Source organism: Etheostoma spectabile, unplaced genomic scaffold (genome assembly GCF_008692095.1).
Source record: "Etheostoma spectabile isolate EspeVRDwgs_2016 unplaced genomic scaffold, UIUC_Espe_1.0 scaffold00007178, whole genome shotgun sequence".
NCBI classification, from domain to species: Eukaryota; Metazoa; Chordata; class Actinopteri; order Perciformes; family Percidae; genus Etheostoma; species Etheostoma spectabile.
Window position 1 is genome coordinate 1 of NW_022603463.1, and position 20470 is coordinate 20470.

Consider the following 20470-nt stretch of genomic DNA (forward strand, 5'->3'; position numbering starts at 1 on the left):
TGCTTTTAATTCACTTTTTTAATGTATAATATTATAATGTTTGTTGATTTGTTACAGGCCAACTACGGACGGGCATTGCAAACTAGCAAAGGTTTTACATTCTGTGGTGTGTAGCATTTGTTCAGTAAGTGTACTTATCCCACTACACATAAACAAGAACAAAGAACAAAAAAAGTGTTTGAGGCAGCACTTTATTGGATAATAATGTATATGAGAGTAACAGGAACCTCCAGGACCCAATACAAATTCTTCTGATTGTTGTTTAGACTTTGAGGATCACGTTCAGATTCCATTCACAACCTGGACCTGAGCTGTTTACTCTCCACCTTCTTCAGTCAGCCATTGTGGTTAACTAAAGTCTTGTAGAGTATCCACAACTTTAACTGAATAACCAAAATGTGGTTGCCAACACTATGAACACTGCTGATAAACTGACATGATTCTTATTTACAAGACTGGGTTCTGACAGGGAGGACAGTGAGTATTCCAATGTGAACAAAGCAGGAGACAATCTGTGAATCATAAACTGAAAATGTTCTGACTGAGAATTATATATATTAAGACTAAATTTCAGTCTATTGCCTACAGTTGCAGCCCCCCAGTGACACTGAAGTAACACCACCCACTGTTTTGTGTCTGCTTAACATGTTGACAAGAGGCTATATCACGAAGCGGAGTACTGACCACCTGAAAACTACTGAAAAACTGAAGTTATCATTACTGCTGGTTCCTGCAGGGACAAAGGTCCTGAGTTTACAATAAAGTGAGAATAATTAAGGAGCAGTAGAGAGGTTTTCATAGATAAGCAGACTCCCACACTGATGTACAGACTTAACCTTATATTTAAACATTAATGTACATCTTATTTATTCCTGTTGTGCGATAATGCTCAATATATTTTCACCTCAATGTAAATCTCTTTGTTTTGCCACCTCAGTAATATAATTTGCCCGCAGTTTCATCTTATGTCATATCACGTTACTCATGGAGCTGATGACGTTACATGTGAAGTCATTACCATTTCTGGTGAACATGCTCAGAGCTGGATTAGTAAAACCCAGAGATAGCGAAAGTGAAGCCAGGTAACCCCAAAAAAGAGCAGACTAAGATGAACTGACTTTGTGATACAGGAGCTAGGTGTCACAGAATGACTTTCAAAAGCAAAGGTTGCCATGTGCTGGTCAAATCTCTGAAAACCATCTCCTGACAGAGCTACAAGAGAGCTTCTATGGACACACAGAGCTAAAGTTACAAACAGACTTCAAGTCAGGCAGGAAGTTTGTGCGTGTTTGTGTACAGGAAGGAATAGCTAGTTCATTCCCAGAGTTCCCTGGGAATCAATTGTCATCGGCAGCCAGGGAAGGAAGAAGTGGGAGGAGTCTAGTGCTGCGTCCACTTGATGCTCTTCAGATCGATGCCTTCTTGAACCATCTCCCACAGAGACTGGCAGACAGAGCGAGAGACAGGGAGACAGACAGGTTATTGGGCTTTACCCACAACAATATTACAATTTAGAACACATTACAGAACTATTGCCATCACACATTCATGCAAAGAAAGCATCTACTTGACAAAGGCAGAAAGAAATATGTACGGAGCAACGGAGTCAGTTTTAGAGTTTAATTCAAATTTATTACAACATGGATCTGTGACATTTTACTCACCAATTTCATATTTGATATCTTGGAACAGAGTGACAAGAAGTCTGACGATCGGACAGTTTGGAGACAATTGGTTTCATTTAATTTAAACTGAAAGTAAGGGCACCTAACAGTAATAATCCCTCATTAAACAGGAAAACAGTAGGTATAGTAGGTCACGTTGAAGCTGAAAGACGGCACTGAACGGACAATTTGGGAAATAATTTAACGTTCACCTTCGTTTTTTCTTACAAAAGGTTTTGCCAACTTGTTGTCTGACTGCTTGTTTTTCCATGACCAGTCAGATTTCTTCTAAGTGATGTCACCCTGTTCTCAGATTTGACATTGGTGAGTACAGTGTCATCATTCTACTACATAACCAACTACTTAACCAAAAAAAACTCACCTCATCTCTCGGAGCCTGGAGACCTGCAGGATACATTTCTCTGCTGTGTAGTCTACCTCCTCTTCTGGGTGAACCTGCCAATACCAAACCTAACACACACACACAACACACACCACACCACGTTAACCCTACAAGTGATGTCACTGTAAATGCTAGGGATCAAGATCATAATATACTTCTGAAGACATGGGATTTCTTTAAAATGACAAACGTTGTTATCAGAATTAGGATCTGGATTACAGTGCTGTCAGTGTTTGTACCTGATGGAAGAGTGAGCCAGGTCTTCATCTGCTCCGATCGCTCTGAGGACGTATGATGGCTCCAGAGACGCTGACGTACATGCACTGTGGGCACACAAACAAACATCATACAACACAAAATGGCAACCCACTTGCAAAACATTGCCCATAGTGCTACTATGGTTAAGAAAGGGTACAGTTAAATTTATGTTTTTAAAAAGTTTTGAAGAGCTTGTGTGTGTGTCTGACCTCCCAGATGACAGAGCGACATCCTTCAGCGCCATCAACAGACTCTCTCCCTCCACATAGGCAAAGGACAGGTTGACACAGCCTGAAAAGTACACAAACAATCACGTCAATATAACATACTTTCTACAGAAACCTTTAACATCAAGTCCAAAGACGTCCAGGTCCATAAAGGTTCAAATTCAAGGATATGACAGTTATGTCTTTTTGTGTAAGAGTTTCACTTGTCTTTCTGTTTGTGTGTGTGTGTGTGTGTGTGTGTGTGTGTGTGTGTGTGTGTGTGTGTGTGTGTGTGTGTACCAGGGTAGCGATGTTCTGGATCTCCGTTCATGATGACGTCAGGAAGCTCCATGATCTTCTGGATTAGACGATTAGCCAGCATAGACACTCTGTGATGATCATACTACCACAGACACACACACACACACACACACACACAGAACACACACACAGACAGACAGACAGACAGACAGACACACCCAATACATACAGACACACACTTTGAGTCTCAAATGTTTGGATGTATTTTTGAGTCTGAGTGGATGTTTGGGTGCGTTCGTTTTACCTCCAACTCCTGATTTGCGATGCTGCAGGCGGCTCCCGCCCAACAGCAGAGGGGTGGTACCGTTCCGGAGGCAGCCCCCTCTCCTGCCCACCCCCACTCTGCAGCGGCTCCAGACGCACCCGGGGGCCGGCGGCGAACATACAAAGCACCCACACCTATACACACACACGGACACACACAGGCAAGTAACTTCCAAGCAGATCAGCATGACATGCGGAGTGGAGGGTGACAATTTTTTGGGACTCCCACAGGTCACGGTATTCCCTCAGGAGTCCCGCGGTACGGAGTCACCCTCTAATGGGGGACTACCAAAAGGATCAGAACATGTATGCTCCATCAATACATGCTGCGGTTAGAAGAGATTATTAAAAATAACATTAATTACAACATTTATTCTGAAGATACCAAAATCTAAATGTGTCTTTCACCAAGTGGGGGTACGGTGCATAGCTGCGACTAGGGCTGTACAATGTTGTGATTTAGCATTGACATCGCGATGTGTGCATGCGCGATAGTCACATCGCCGGAACCTGCGCTGTGAAGAAGGGTAGCACCATGGGTAGGACACATTTTACCCAAGTTTGTTGTATGGTTTGTTGCCGGGGTGACGTGCACAGCGGTTGATTCGCTGTGATTGGTTCGTTATGCCGCTGCTCACAGCCAACATTCTCTGGCGGTCCTCTAGCTAAAAATGAGCGAGGAAGAGAATCCGCCGCAAAAAAGGATGAGTTTGTACCAAAAAGAAAGTCAAAATCAGCGGTTAGGGACTATTTTGGGTGCAAAAAAAGAGAATATTGACCAAAAACTGGTACGTTGTCAGGAGTGTTCTAAAGTTGTGGCCACAAAACAAGGATATTACTTAATTGGCACCACAAAGCTCTTTATGATGAATACAAAGACAAATCTGGATGTCAACTAGGGTTGGGCATCGAGAACCGATTCCTACTCCTATTCCAGTGGAATCGTTTCTTTAATTGAATTGTTTGGGGGATTTGATTTCAAAAGTGATCATCGGATCCAAGTTTCTGGTTTGCGTACCTCTAGGCGCTGGTATTGCAGCCATGGAGCACAGTAAGCGGCGCTCTAGTGTGGCTTTATGTTGCGTTGAAAAAGGATCTGTAAAACTGTAAATCATCCTTTAATCAAAATAAAAACCTTCCTCTTATTTGTGAAATAAGAATGTGACCCGTTTCAACTCCACCCCTCAAAGAATCAGAATCGAGAACCATTGAGAACCAGTATCGAAAGGAACTGGAATCAGTTCATATTGCTAAAGATATGTTGCCGTTACACACCGTCGCCAGAGAGGATTTAAGAAAATGGTCCAAACACTTATGTATGTATGTATGGTATGTCAATGCTGCACATATTTTTTTCCCAATTGCGATAAAAGAGTTGACTGAAAAATGCAAATCCAAGACTGACAAGTGGAATACATGCAGCTACAAAGACTTGAGGTCCAGCAGGACAACAGAGCCCGACATAAGTCTGACAGTCCATTTTCTCAAAAAGGACTTCGAAATAAAAGTCTCTGTTTGGAGACGGATACAGGACACATACCGCTAAGTATACTCTGTTTAGGAGATTTAATGCAAAACGTATCAAAGTTTTATTTCAACTTCATTTGTTTAGCCATGATTATGATGACCAACACTGTTTTACTTTGGCCAATGAGAACCAAAATGCTTATAAGTTGTTTTATAAAAAATATGTTTATTTTAAGTTATATTTTAGAACCAATCAGGGTTTTTTATTTAAAAATGTACTGCTTTTCTGTTTACAGAATATGTTCAGATTTTGTCACTTGTAATGAAACTTGTTTTTAATTATTTTAAAATATTTTAATTATTGACTTTAGCCGGATTGATGGTTTGCAATATCACAATATATATATCGTTGGAAAAAAGTACTGCAATGTAATTCTTTTCCAATATCGTGCAGTTCTAGTTGAAACAACATATATGCAAAATAAGTATGGTTTTTTGAGCAGGTCAGTCTTTTGTAACAAGGAGCTAAAGTGGGACGGAACGATCTGAAAAGTCTAGACCCCCCCCCTCTCACACATCAACTGACATAACTGCTTTAAATCGCTTAATCTTAATAATTCAAAACTTTGACTTAGTGCTTGCTTAAGCGTCTTTCTTCACTTTCATTTTAACCGCTACTGCAGCTTCTTTCAGTATTTATATTTTAACTGCAAATTTAACTATCAGAATTCAAGCCATTTTGTTTCAACAGGCAAATTTTAGCTGCAAGCACATGTCCCTTTCATTCAGAAACTTAAGCATTTTCTAGTACACAATTTGTAAAGCACTTTGAACTGCCGTGTGTATGAAATGTGCTGTATAAATAAACTCTCCTTGTCTAATGAGCTAACAGTTAAGAATACATCTACAGTAACGCTGGGCTAACCTTTGGGTCCGTAGAGCTTGTGCCCACTGATGGACATTAGATCAACCTTCCAGTCCGTGACTTTGATGGGAATCTTTCCGACAGCCTGAGCGGCGTCAGTGTGGAAGAAGACTCCTTTGGAACGGCAAATCTGACCTGTGGACAGGAAGAGTAAAGTTCGACAATTCAAAAGTATAGATCGGAACACTGAATCAGATCAGAGACCAGGGAACTGGTGAATACTCTACGTGGTCATGGTGATTCACTGAAACACGGATGTTTCAGAAATTTGATTTCTGCTTACGCAGATAGTAGTTAACATGGTTGCTTTGCAAAGGGTTACCGATCTCCTTGATTGGCTGCTTGACTCCTATCTCGTTGTTGATGGTCATCACTGACAACAGAGAGGTGTCAGGACGAATGGAGGCCTCCAACAGCTGAAAGCACACAGACACACAGTTTTGTAATGAAGACAATGACATCTGTATGTTTTCTGCACATGCTTACTGTTCATTTTGCACTCTCTCTTGTGTGTTTCTCTCTGTACGTTCATGAATACCTCCAGGTCCACCAGTCCGTGTGGTCTGGACCGGCAGGTAGGTCACACTGAAACCTTCAGACTCCAGGACTCGACACGAGTCAAGAACACATTTATGCTCGGTCTGCGTGGTGATCACATGACGCTTCTTGGTCTGGTAGAACCTGGACACGCCCTGCAGGAGAGGGAGGTGGGAGAGGCGGCGTCACTACTGACATCACAAACTGGGGTTTTACTCAGTGTTGCTGTTTTTACTGTACTTTCACCTTTCAACTATTCTCACTGCCTTGCCTTTCTGTTCCTAGTGTGTTCTCAGGGTATGATCACACCAGCATTTAGGATAGCTAGAATTAAAATTGTGCAGGGAAATCAACTCATTCCAATTAAATCATGATTGTTGGTTTTTTGCTTATCCAGGTGAAGTAAAATTGGTTAATGTTAAACTTTGGTAAACTTTAACAAAGCAAATTCAGGCCAACACCAAAAGCAAACTTTTCTATAGAGACCATTATGGAGGAAACTATTCTACTGTAGCTGTGCGTGTCACCATCAAGTTTAATTTAACCTCCTCTGTCGGAATATAAACTGCTCCAAAAAGAGCCATTGTTAGCAGACAGTCATAAGACATGAGTTGATGGTTTAGATATTTTCACAAAGACGCACAGATTAATTTCTGATGTGACCAGACCTTCATTCTGTTCTCTCTTTACTCTATATGTTTCCCCTGTTTTTGACCAGAGAAACCAGAGAAGGTAATAGTGAGAGGAGAGAGAGAAGGTGTGAAGGAGAGAAGGTGTGAAGAAGAGGAGGTAACGTGGAGGAAGTGATGAAGAAGAGGAGCGGATTGAGACCTTGATGGCCATGTTGTTGGACTCGGTGGCTCCGCTGGTGAAGATGATCTCCCTGGGATCTGCTCCAATCAGATCAGCCACCTGCTGCTCAGAGAGAGAGAGAGAGAGAGATTACACACAGTCAGTCTCTCTCTCAAGTTCAGATTAAAAGGAAAGATGACCAAGTACAAATGATGTTGAGCACTGGACTTCCATAAACCTGAGCTTCCTATGGAAGAAACAGGTAGTCTAGAAAACGAGAGGAATCATGGGTAATTATGGCCATATTATTTTTTGTAGATCCTTTTTAATCAGGCATGAGCAACAAAGCACAAAGCAGGTTGCAACCTGTTTGTGCTTTGCTGCTCCTATTTATTGTCCCTGCTGCCACTGACATGTTGGCTGATTGAATGATCACAATGGCGTTTATTCTTGTATGCTTGATTTTTTATGTGACAGGTTGATCGCAAAATTGCCCTTAAATGAAGATGTTGAATTGAATGTTGTACAAGGTTTACAATGTGGATGGTTTACAGAGCACTGTAATGTAAAGAAATAATGTACAGTATATATAAAGAACTAGTTTCTCTCTCTGTACACAGAGTTCTCTATACCTTTCTGGCCGTCTCCATGGCGCTCTCGCTCTCCCAGCCGTAGGCATGTGTTCTGGAGTGAGGGTTACCGTAGTAATTCACCTGGTAGGGCAACATGGCGTCCAGCACCCGGGGGTCCTACACACAAATACACATGTGTTAAATTGTAAGTGCAAGTTAGTGTAAGTAACTCCCTGACATCAGCTGGAAAAACATGGTTGGTAACGGTTACCATGGGCGTGGTGGCCTGGAAGTCCATGTAGAGGGGGCGCAGCTCATCTTTCTCCAGTTCGTGTTTCTTTATCAACTCTGCAGCAAAAAAATAACAACAGTCACCAGTCAGCTGGGGGTTTAATCCGAACTGAATGATCCTGGTCTGAAACACTGGTCAGACAACAGGCCGGTCAGCATGCGTTGAGTTATTCATCAACAATTCATCTTCTGTGTCTAGAGAGCAGAGAATGGAAAACTGTCAAGTTCAGAAAGATAAACACGATTTGTTTACATCCAGTGTTACTCTCCAAAACACATTGTGTGGATTGTTAGGGTTCAAAATAAGCGCCATCTACCAGCCAAATGCTGGTAAAATATCCAAGTGGCTGGTAGTTCTGCTTCACTCACCAGCCAAAAACAATGGTAATCTATTGAGTGGCTGGTCAAAATTCAACATTCACTAGCTTTGGCTTGTGAATGAAAGGGTTAATTTTGACCGCTGATTGTGAGTCAAAGGCACTCACATTTAGTTTGAGCTACTTTAAATTCAGAATTGTTTGTTGCGTTACATTTTAATACACCCATGTTCGTTAACGTTATGTTTTAGGAAGTTTTGTTTCCGTACCAAACTGCGTCACTTTGGGATTAGCTTCAAGCTAACTGCTCTGTGGCTTAAATGACCAGGCTAACGTGCTCCGGACGGCTATTACCTTTATGAAGAGAGCTAGCGGCTCTACCATCAGAGCCCAGCCAGAGAGGAAGCTTTGACAACGGCCTGAGCAGCCGAGAGGAGACGGTCTTGCCCGGGGAAAGCATCTGGTCGGCTGGCTGGTTTTAACTGGAGACACTCGGACCGCAACCAAAACACAAGACAACACCGGAATGAACCACTTTAACCTGCTGGTTTCTGTGGAAGAAAATTAACAATATTTACGATTTAAGAGTACCGTTTAAACGTGAGCGAAGTTTGGTTTCGTTAAAGAACGTTGCCGCTTTTCAAATGCATCCAGGTTACAACACTACAGTCTTTGGTTATAACACAGTGTCAAGGTCGACATGCTAACTAAGAACACTTCCGATGATGACTTTCAAAATAAAATATTTTGAATGCGTGTCAAAGTTATTTATTTATTTTCACGTTACTCTTTACTTTTTTGGGAGCTTAATCCTCTGATTCTTTGATAGTATTGGATTCACCTAATATACATCCAATCCATGCATCCACGAGGCATGAGTTACAGAGAAAAAAATAAACAGAAACGGGGAGGAAGTTTATTTAGACGGGCCGAGCTCTCACTGGCCGATATGTGATGTTTTGGTCCTGTTTGGGGCCTCTCTCTGTCCTGTGATTGGTTAAAGCCAAGAGTTTATGCAACGCGGATTCAGCATAGACAGTTACGCCCGCTAGGATTTGTATCCCCTGGCCACGGGAGCGCGCGTGCACTCAGAACGGATTTTAAAGGGATATTTCACCGTTGGAAAGATGAATATATCTTTAAATTGGGTCACTTATGTAGTAGGAATGTGAATTTGTTTTTAGAAATTGGTGCCTTCTAGGTCGAGAAAATCCATTAGGCTCATTGGAGATGAGCCAGGTCTGCGCACAATCCCCAATGCATGCTGGTTAAACTTGTGTCTGACTTGATCCGCACTTGTTCTGACGTCATGCGTCACGTAGGCAACATAACCTCACAAGATAAAGGCAGCCGCAGTTCTTATATGCAGGCAGCGCACTTGCTTTTCACCAAGTTTCATTTGGGAGAACAAACATATTTATGTTTTCCTTCATGGGTGCTGCCCAAAAAAAAAAGTAAAAAAATGTTTGTAATTCAGATGGCCGAGAGGAACATATACTGGATGCCTATCAACTACATATGCCTATAATCAAGCCGTAAAGTAGGGTCTCTTTCAACTCAGGATAGGATTGTAGATGAAAAGTTTGACTGATGCATAACCGCGAGCAGCTTTGTGGGTGCTGTTGGAATTTAAAATTTTATATGTGCTTAAACATTGTGTGATTTGCATAATAAATTTAAGCTAAAAGGTAAAAGCATTATTAGTTAGTTGAGGTGGTTCAGGCATCTGGTAAGAATGTCTCCTGGGGGCCTCCCTAGGGAGGTGTTCCAGGCACGTCCAGCTGGGAGGAGGCCTCGGGGAAGACCCAGGACTAGGTGGAGAGATTATATCTCCAACCTGTGACGGCCCGGCCTGTTATGTCTGCTCTTTTTTTTGTTGCAGGTGCTGAGAGTGGGCGGGTCGTCTTGCCTGGCCGGGTGGGCGTGGCCTACAGAAGGCATAAGGGCCTGCCCTGCTGGGAGTCTCACTCTCTCACCTGGTCCTTCAGGAGCAACCACCATTTTGTTCTTTGTTTGGTTTTGGGTTCAGTTAGGTTATTGTTGTATTTAGTTGAATAAATCTCATTTTGGTTGCATTATCTGTGTGAAACCTCCCTTTTTGTTGCTGGCTTTGAGCCAGGCTGTAACAAATGGGGGCTCGTCCGGGAGTTTAGTCCGGGTGATCAGGTTCTGGCACTTGTGCCGTTGGTTGGTTCACCTTTTCAGGCTAAGTTTTGTGGTCCTTATACAGTGACCCGAAAAGTGTCAGACCTGAATTATTTCATCGCGACTCCGGATCGAAGGAAGTCGGAACAGTTGTGCCACATTAAGTTGTTGAAACCCTATTATGCTCGTTCTGCTGTGTCCGGTCCCGGTCGGTGGTTTCTTCTGGTGCGGCAGCGGGTACGCTAGATAATCCATCTCCATCTGGTGATCTGATGGTGGAACATGAGGATGTGTTGGTTTCACCTGATGATGGCGTGTTGATGGGGCGTCTTAAGAACTCTGAGACACTGGATAAACTGGAGGGAGTGTTAAAACATTTACCTGAACCAAGGCGTTCACAGTTGGTGACCCTGATAACAGGGTATCCGTGTTTGTTCGCTGATGTTCCGTCGCGTACTCACCTGATTCAACATGACATTGATGTGGGAGATGCTAAACCCGTTAGACACGTTTTTATCGCATGTCTTTGGAAAAGCGCGAGCAGTTGGAGGCGGAGGTCGGTTATATGTTGGAGAATAACATTGCTGAGCCGTGTGCCTCTAGTTGGTCCTCTCCATGTTTGCTTGTAAAGAAGCCTGATGGTACGTTTAGACCGTGTACTGATCTTCGCAAAGTGAACCTACTGACGAAGCCTGATTCGTTTCCACTTCCGCGTATGGAGGACTGTGTGGACCAAGTTGGTTCTGCTAAGTTTGTCAGTAAGTTTGACTTGCTTAAAGGTTATTGGCAGGTTCCTTTAAGTCCTAGGGCTAGGGAGATTGCGTCCTTCATTACTCCCAGTGGTTTGTACTCATATTCAGTGATGCCATTTGGGTTACGAAACGCCCCAGCCACTTTCCAACGCCTAATGAATACGGTTGTGTCCGGACTGGTGGGTTGTGCTGTTTATTTGGATGATGTGTCATATACAGTGACTCTTGGGAGGATCATCTTCAGCGTATCCAGGCCCTGTTTGACCGTTGGCCTGGGCTGGGTTGACCGTCAATTTGGCAAAATGTGAGTTTGCTAAGGCAACTGTCACCTTCCTGGGTAAGGTGGTTGGTCAGGGGCGGGTTTGTCCAGTGAGGGCAAAGGTGTTGGCTATTGACCAGTTTCCTGTTCCGACTACCAAGAAAGAGCTCTCTCGTTTCTTGGGTATGGTGGGTTACTATCGTGGGTTTTTGTAACCACTTTTCCACTGTGGCTGCTCCCCTCACTTCTATGCTAAGCCAAAAGGTTAAGTTTGAATGGTCGCTTAAATGTCAGGACGCTTTTGAGTCGGTGAAGTCTTTGTTGTGTTCTGCCCCTGTTCTAGCAGCCCCCCAGATGGACCGGCCTTTTTCGCTGTATGTGGATGCTAGTAAGGTGGGGGCTGGTGCTGTGCTCATGCAGACAAATGGAAATGGTGTTGACTGTCCGGTGAGTTTCTTTTCGAAAAAGTTTAACTCACATCAGCTTAATTATTCCATCATTGAAAAGGAGGCTCTGGCACTCATTTGGGCTTTGCAGCACTTTGAGGTTTATGTGGGGGGAGGGGTGAGTCCAGTAGTGGTTTACACTGATCATAACCCTCTGACTTTTCTCCATTCACTCCAGAATCCGAATCAGCGACTTATGCGTTGGTGTCTTTTCCTCCAACCTTTTCATTTAGACATTCGACATGTCAAAGGAGCTGACAATACCGTGGCGGATGCCATGTCCAGAGCTGTGGCGGTATAAGCGTTTGTGGCAGTTGGGATGTGGTTGGGAGTGTGAGGACTCCCGTCTTGAGGGAGGGGGTGTGACGGCCCGGCCTGTTATGTCTGCTCTTTTTTTTGTTGCAGGTGGTGAGAGTGGGCGGGTCGTCTTGCCTGGCCGGGTGGGCGTGGCCTACAGAAGGCATAAGGGCCTGCCCTGCTGGGAGTCTCACTCTCTCACCTGGTCCTTCAGGAGCAACCACCATTTTGTTCTTTGTTTGGTTTTGGGTTCAGTTAGGTTATTGTTGTATTTAGTTGAATAAATCTCATTTTGGTTGCATTATCTGTGTGAAACCTCCCTTTTTGTTGCTGGCTTTGAGCCAGGCTGTAACAAACCTGGCCTGGGAACGCCTCGGGACCCCCCAGTCGGAGCTGGATGATGTGGCTCGGGAAAGAGAAGTTTGGGGTCCCCTGGTGGAGCTGCTGCCCCCGCGACCCCATACCGGATAAGCGGATGAAGATGGATGGATGGATGGTAAAAGCATTATTTCAGCATAAATGAGGACATGTTGGTCATGCAGTAAGTTTGTTGTTATAAGTATATAGTTTGTTGTTTGCTGTTTGTTACATTAATGTTATGGGTCCGCTGTCTTCTGTGTTGTTGTTTTTCCCTGTTTGTCTATCTGTGTTTTCATCGGCCACCAGAGGGCGCTCATACCTGATTCCATGAGAGGTGTATCTACTCATCCCCTCCTCCGTCTTGCTACACAGCTGGTATCCATCATCATTATCACCTCATCAGTATTTAAACCTGGGCTGGCCACTTCTTCGGCGCCAGTTGTTACCTACTTTCCGTGGTAACTGGTCTTGTACTTAGCTTAATGGTATTCCGTTGCCTTGCCTTTGTACTGATTTTGTGTTTCTGCCACAGCGTTCGTGTTCCGTCTCATCGTCTGTCTTGGATCCCCTTCATCACCTCCCGTGTCTGGATTGTTTGGTGTTTGTTTGTTTTTGGTGTTGGTTATTCTGTTCCTCAGAATAAACCCATTTTTGTTTTACATCACTCCCCCTTGTGGTTGTTCTGTGTCCGGATCCAACACCTACACTTAACAATTAAGTATTTTGCAATACTTCTGTTTTATAATATAAGATGTTCGGCTACATTTTGTTATAATCCAGCTCTCCTAAATGTGTTAGAAGCAGAATTGATTGTTAGGGATGCTTCCTGAGTCTGGTTTCAGTCTCTTTACCCCCACTGATCTTTTCCTGAACTGAGGGTCATAAACTCTCAGTCACATTCCAACTGAAAAGATAACGAATAAGCACACACGCATCACTGTGGTCTAAAGACCCCACCCTTTGTAGATGAGACTAGGGGTCCAAGAGCCAGAGAGTCAGACGAAGGAAGGGGAGAGTTGTGACAGCTTGATCCAGGTAACTTTGTCTCAGGACATCCTATGTAATAAATGGATTCACATTTCAACATCTGAGATTTGGACTACTAATTGAATGCACCCTGAGAATGGAGCAGGATTTAGCTCCAACAGTGCTCAGTATTAGCGGAGTACCCAAGGTATAGCAGCATTTTCGACCTAGAGGTGAACTGTAGGGGAGAGCCGGGACAGTTGAAACACTTTTTAATTAAACGTAATTTACAAAGCGGTCGTATCGCACTGAAAGCTGATATTTTGTGAGTAGCAACCTACACGTGTCATCTGTCAAATCCAGCTGCATTTTCAGCTTTGAACATAACCGTTCAGGAGTTATTACACCAAGATTGGGACGTGCGTAATGTTTCATCTGTCCCTCCTGGACGGGACGAATGAAACAGCATGCGGGGACGAATGAAACATACAGTTTAAGCCACATAAACTTCCAACAACTTTAATATTTTACTGTTTATCATGGATGGTACTTAGAAGAGGTGTTATTTTAGATAGATTGTTGCAGGGCTATGCGTCTTTGTAAATGTAAATAAATGTAAATGTGCTGTATTTATATAGCGCTTTTCCAGTCTTAACAACTGCTCAAAGCGCTTTTACATCTACAGGAACCATTCACCATTCACACACATTCATACACTGTGGCCGGGGCTGCCGTACAAGGTGCCACCTGCTCATCAGATAAACATTCACACACATTCACACTCCGATGCGCAGCACCAGGGGCAACTCGGGGTTCAGTGTCTTGCCCAAGGACACTTCGACAATGACTGCAGGGGCGGGGGATCGAACCACCAACGATTGGCAGGCAACCGCTCTACCACTGAGCCACAGCTGTAAATGTCTCTTACAGTTTTTTTGGATTGCTTAAGCACGATTTTCAAAACAGGGCCCGTGTTTTCAAAACACTACACACAATTAGCACAACCACACACCCAACTAGCAAAACACTACAGATCCTTTGCATAATTAAACACTCTTGTAAAAACTATACACTTCTGTTTAAAAACCACACTTTGTTACCATATGAAACACACACGTTTCACATTACTATACTCTGCACGAGTTACACTCTGCTCTGATAAACCTAAAACACTTTTAGCACTTCTACTTCCCTATGATTAGAGTTGGCTACCATCAACAAAGTACAAATATAATGTAAATTCACCAAACACTACACAAGACCAATGTTGCAGACTGAAGAAACTCATTTATTTCTCAACACGACCAAAATGTTGACATGGAGATTCATAATACTGTAACAAAATGTCACTTTACGTATTGTACTGTAAAAAACAAAACACTAGACATTGTCTCTTCGCCTAGCTGGATCTGGCCAGAGAATTTCATCAACATCGCAGGCAATGTTGTCATTAGCAAGACACCTTGGAAAGAAACGTCTTGAATGACGAATCCATCCTTGTATTGCTGCTACCTCCATCTGGTCACAGGCCTCCTCCATGGCTTGGATGAGGGGTACCTCAGCCTGGAGACGGAGATCATATACCTTCCACCGCCATGCCGAGAAAAACTCTTCTATAGGGTTGAGAAATGGAGAGTATGGTGGAAGATATAGGATGGTGAAAGGTGGATGTTGCTGAAACCAGTTCTGAACCAGAGCAGAGCGGTGGAAAGACACATTGTCCCAGACAACAATGTATTGCATATGATCGATTTGATTTGCTGCTGTTATGTTGTGCAATTGGTCCAAGAATGTGAGTATGAGTGCTGTGTTGTAAGGGCCCATATGGGCATGGCGGTGGAGGACCCCATTCTGTGTAATGGCTGCACAGAGTGTTATATTACCCCACGTTGCCCTGGGACATTGACTATAGCCCTGTGGCCAATGATGTTTCTTCCCCTCCTTCGTGTTCTCGTCAGGTTGAACCCAGCCTCATCTACGTAAATGAACTCATGCTGGATCTCCATCCATTTGTAAAACTCTCTGAAGAACAGTGTCACGCAAAATTGTGTTCAGTGTAGATCTAGTATACATATTACAGTACAGTAAAAGATTATGAGACAGTATGCAAGATCACAATGCTTAGGTGAATACATACCTCTGCATAATCATGCCGCAGTCGTTTCACCCTTTCGGAATTGCGCTCGAAAGGCACTCGATAAATTTGCTTCATTTGAATATGGTTTTTTATTAGGATGCGTGCCAGTGTTGATGTTGAGACCTGATGGATATTGTTGAAACCGACGTGGTTATTGACAATGTTAGCTTGGAGCTGATTGAGGGTTATAGCATTGTTGGCCAAAACCATGTTTACTATGTCCCTCTCTTGCTGTTCTGTGAACATAGGAGGCCTTCCCCCTCGTCGTCCCTGACCCTCAGTTCTATGTAGAGAAAAAAAACAGTAAACAATAGTACAGTAATTTCACAGGAAAAGGTAACAGAAGTGCTGATAGTGCATAGAATACAGTACTGTAAGCAGTTGCTGAAACCGTGCAGATGTTTTTGATGTGATGATATTTTTACAATACCTATTTTCCAGTCGAAATGTTCTTATCACACTTGCCACTGTGTATCGGCTTAGATTTGGCTGTACTCGCAGTCCAGCCTCCCTCAGCGTCAGGCCGTGGTTGACAACGTGGTCAACCAGTGTTGCACGGATCTCATTTGTCAGATTCGGTCCTCTTTGAGCACCTTCTCGTCTTCCTCTTCCTCTTCCTCTACCTCCAGCATGGCCTCCATCTCTTCCTCTTCCGTTGATTCCTCCTCTGTTGATTCCTCTTCCTCCCCTTCCTCCTCTTCCTCCTTGTCCTTCTCCTCCTCCTTGTCGTCCTCCTTGTCCTTGTCCTTGTCCTTGTCCTTGTCCTTGTCCTCGTCCTTCTCCTCCACCTCCACCTCCACCTCCACCTCGTCTTACTATTTCTCTGACTCTTTCCATTGTGCTTGAAGACCGATGAACTCACCTGCTGCTTTTTATAGTGCTTACACACCTGATTGGTGTGTCTCCAATTAAGCAAACAAGTGTTTGCACACCTGATGACTGTGTTGAATCAATTGGTTGGAAGGTGCGGTAATTTGACAGTCAGTGCTTTGGTATTGCAAGGAAGTGACTTCATAATAGATTTTTGTGTGTAATGTATGTTAAGTGTGTTTAGTGTTTTGCAAATCAATGTGTGTAGAGTTTTGCAACAAGTGTGAGGTTGACAATGTGCTTATAGTTGTGCAAATATGGGCTGATCTTTTGCTTCTTGAGTGTAAGGTTTTGCTAATAGTGTACTACTTTTAACTTTAGTGTGTAAGCAATCCAAAAAAACTGTAATAACTAATTGCCGTCATCCTGAAGCGCGTATGAAGCGGTTATTGAAGTATCATCTACTGTGGATGATTCTGACATTTTTATTGCTAGAGCAGTAGGTTTTTCCATTTATATCATGTTTATATTGTGGAAAATGTCGTTTCACTAGGTTTTTTCGTGGGTTAGACCACTGGGCATAAAATATGCAAAGCATGCAATATGAAAGTCTGGGATTGTGGACAACACCAAATGGTCTACCGAATAAGCATGCAGTCAAACCTTTAAATGAAAAACACGAATTAATAATCAAAAAAATGTGACCGCTAATGAAGTTTACTTTTGACCATCAAAATGTGTTTATTGGCTGTAACTCCGTGATAAAAGGAAATGACAGGAAGATATTTGGCTGATAGGAGGAGGTTAACATGCTGTATGTTCAGACCGAAGGAAGTCTGTCTATCATCATTGCACTCGGAGAAAACTGGAATGTTTCATCCGTCCCGCGTTTCAATGGTCCCGGCTCTCCCCCACCCCGCTCCCCCCTCCTCTTTCCCCTTCTCACACAGCTTCTCTGTGCACGGTATGTCGGTACACGATCCGTCCTGCCTGCACGATCCGTTCTGTGCATGTGCAAGATGTTCGCGCATGCACAGATGATAATCATGATGAACGCGGATTTACGACACTGCACGATCCGACAGTTAAAGAAAGTCTGATGATATTATTGATGAAGAATAATCTGGATTTATGCCAGGAAGAAATATTTGTAATAACATACAATTAGTATTGGATATGATAGATTATGATAAATATATGTTGGACAATAGCTTTATGATGTTTGTAGATTTTTACAAGGCATTTGATACCATTTGTCACCGATTTATGTTTAAAGTTATTAAGTGTCTTGGATTTGGTAACCAATTTTTTTTGAAAGCTGTCATGAAGTGTCAAAAGCAATAAGTTGTATTAAGGAATTCTCTGATGTGTCAGGTTTAAGAATGAATTTGAGTAAATCTGTTTTACTACCACTTAAGGATTGTGACCTATCCGAAGTAGAGGGAATCCCTGTGAAGCATACGATTACATACGTGGGTGTTAACATTGATAAGAATGAAAAACGTCGCAATGACCTGAACTTCAGTCCTATAATTGAACAAATAGGGAAAAAATGTAATACATGGTTGATGAGAGATCTGTCGTTGAAAGGTAGAGTTTTGTTATCTAAAGCTGAAGGAATATCCAGGTCTGTCTATGTATCATTATCATTGAATGTGTGTGTGTGAATTTGACTTAATTTGGAGGAATAGAGCCATTATTTAAAAAAAGACATCCTGTGCAACATTAGAAGACATGGTGGTCTAGAAGTTTTAAAACCTTAAATAATACTTTCAAGGTGAAACGGTTAACTAATTTGATAGAAGAAAAGGATTGTATTTGGAATACGTTCCCTAAATATGTATTTAGTTTAGTTGGTGGTCTCAAATTTCTGTTAACTTGTGATTATAAAATTGCTAGATTACCTGTGAAGTTATTACATTTTCATTAAACAAGCTCTGCTGGCCTGGAAATTAATTTACAAGCACAACTTTACACCAACCAATTACTACATTTGGAATAACAAGGATATTCAATGCAAAAACAAATCTCTGTATTATGGAAGATGGGTTGAAAATGGTATTATCTTGGTAAAACAACTCCTTAATGCTGACGGGGAGTTACTAAAATATAATGAGTTCCTCTCCAAATTCCAGTTAGCAGTCACGCCGAGAGAATATGCGATAGTTGTTGATGTTGTGCCGAGATGTACTACAACTTCTTAGAGGGTCAGTAATGACAGGGGTCAATCCACTCAGTAGGGGTATATTCCTTGGGGGAATTGACATAACCAAAAATAAATGTTCAAATAAACAAATCAGGAATTGTATACAACTCTGCCCTCAGGAAGATTCTTTTGGGCTTGAGAAATGGACTGGCAAAAGATATGGTTACTTGGAGACAAATTTTGTCTTTTTAATAATATATATATATATATATATTTGATGTATTTGTCATCAAAATGCTAATGAGGTTCATTCATGCTTACAGAAACTTTCGTCTCTCTGCCTGTTTATTAATCTTTAACTAGGCTATTTGTAGAAGCCTATTTTAATTTGATGTAGCCTAATAATGATATATTTTGTAATTATTATTGAAACAGGTTGTAAAAGGTTTACAATGCCTAAGTAATAACTTACAGTAGAATATCAGAAAAAAACAACAACTGCTGGTCAAACATTTCACTGGAAAATAAAAAAGGCTAGCCTGTAAAATCCATTGGTGGCCATTCAGCCAATCAAACGCAGGCGTGTACGTCAATTAATGTCATGGAAACAGAACGAGGGTCCGAGGAGCCTATATAAGGGCTGCGGACCATTCTAATTTCTCACTTTGCATTTTGACTTGGGCTTCATGCAAATCGAACCTGTGGAAAACTAACTCTTTGAGTTTCTAAACCGCTGGAGATAACACACTGCAAACTGATCATTTGGAAAAACAAAAGAACAACAACGAACAACAAAGAACAACACAACTTCTGAATCACTAACTATTGTGGTGAAAGGAAGAGCTTGGGAATGGCCTTTCGTCTGCCTGGTGGCATGCCCGAGGAGCACCTCCCGGATTCTCCGAGGGGACGCATCCATGGGTTGCACATGCTTGCAAGACAAGGTAAGACAACTTTTAGATTTATTTTTATTATAAGTCTGGCCTACTTATCTCTGATTCACTGATGTATTCAATAAAAATAGCCAATCTTTATCAGTAGCCATAAAGTGGTGGAAATTGGTGTCACGTTTAGAATGTAAAGGTGGAAAGCCATTAACGTCAGGCCTGTTGGAAAAACAGATGTTAAAACCGACTTTTACTTGACAATTTATCCTGTAAAATAATGACTTGCTAGACAGCATGTGTTAAATATCGCGGGACATGTGTGGAATGGATCAACAATCAGTGGATGGATTTCAGTTTGAGGGCAATACATCTTACAGAATATAGCTACATTGAATTTGCTGAAAAAAGATGGCGACTGGGCCAAAATTCATAAAATGCCAAAAAAAGTATTTGAGTTGAGCACCATGGAGACGATGGAACTATTAGGATGGAACGTCGGGAGGCGAGGACGCGCAGGTGGAATCAAACCAGGACACGTTAATGTGTGTGGTTGGAACGCGGAGGTTCTTTGTTTAGTTGGTTAAATCTTAAAACGTTTTAAAGTTTATCAAATGATATTAACTTCTTTTATTATAATATCCATCCACGTTTTTTTCGACCTCTGGGTCTGGCAGTTGAATTGCGCTCTCCGTGCGTAAAAGCCCTAGCGCCAGATTCTTTACTCGCCCACCAAATACACAGCGGTGTTCTTGAAGCATACACCTTTTGATTATAACAATTATTATTATTACCATTTTTATTATTGTTGCTGCTGTTGTGTGCTCTCTATTCAGCAACTCTGATAAATACACCAGAAAACTTTAACAATTGTTTGGGATTTTGATTTGATAAAATATGACTCTTCAGCCACATGTCTGAATACAATGTAATATCAAGTCAACAGTCATTTTTTCAAGTTTGACGGATCAACAGTTTGGTCAGTTTTTCAGTGTGAGCAAGAGTAGTAAATAATGCTTATTTTTATATGAATGCAGCATGACTTAATTCTCATGTCGTCACCTGTTAAAAATAACTGAGGAAAAACTGCATAATATTTGGCATTACTGTTAAAAAGGGTATAGCCTTTTGTCTGTTGGTGACATTATGACACATGTATTTACAGGATGTATGTATGTATGTACAGTATGTATGTACAGTATGTATGTATGTATGTACAGTATGTATGTATGTATGTATGTACAGTATGTA

The 20470-nt window shown here is 42.1% G+C and overlaps 1 long non-coding RNA gene and 1 pseudogene across 1 annotated transcript; one reads left to right on the forward strand and one right to left on the reverse strand.

Annotated features, from left to right (window-relative positions):
* Positions 1 to 739: 739 nt before the first annotated feature.
* On the forward strand, positions 740 to 18723 carry LOC116678379 (uncharacterized). Its single transcript, XR_004329227.1, has 3 exons — positions 740 to 855; positions 11743 to 11749; positions 18710 to 18723. It is a non-coding gene; the product is annotated as an uncharacterized LOC116678379 (long non-coding RNA).
* Positions 929 to 8679, reverse strand: LOC116678378 (cysteine desulfurase, mitochondrial-like; annotated as a pseudogene).
* Positions 18724 to 20470: the final 1747 nt, after the last annotated feature.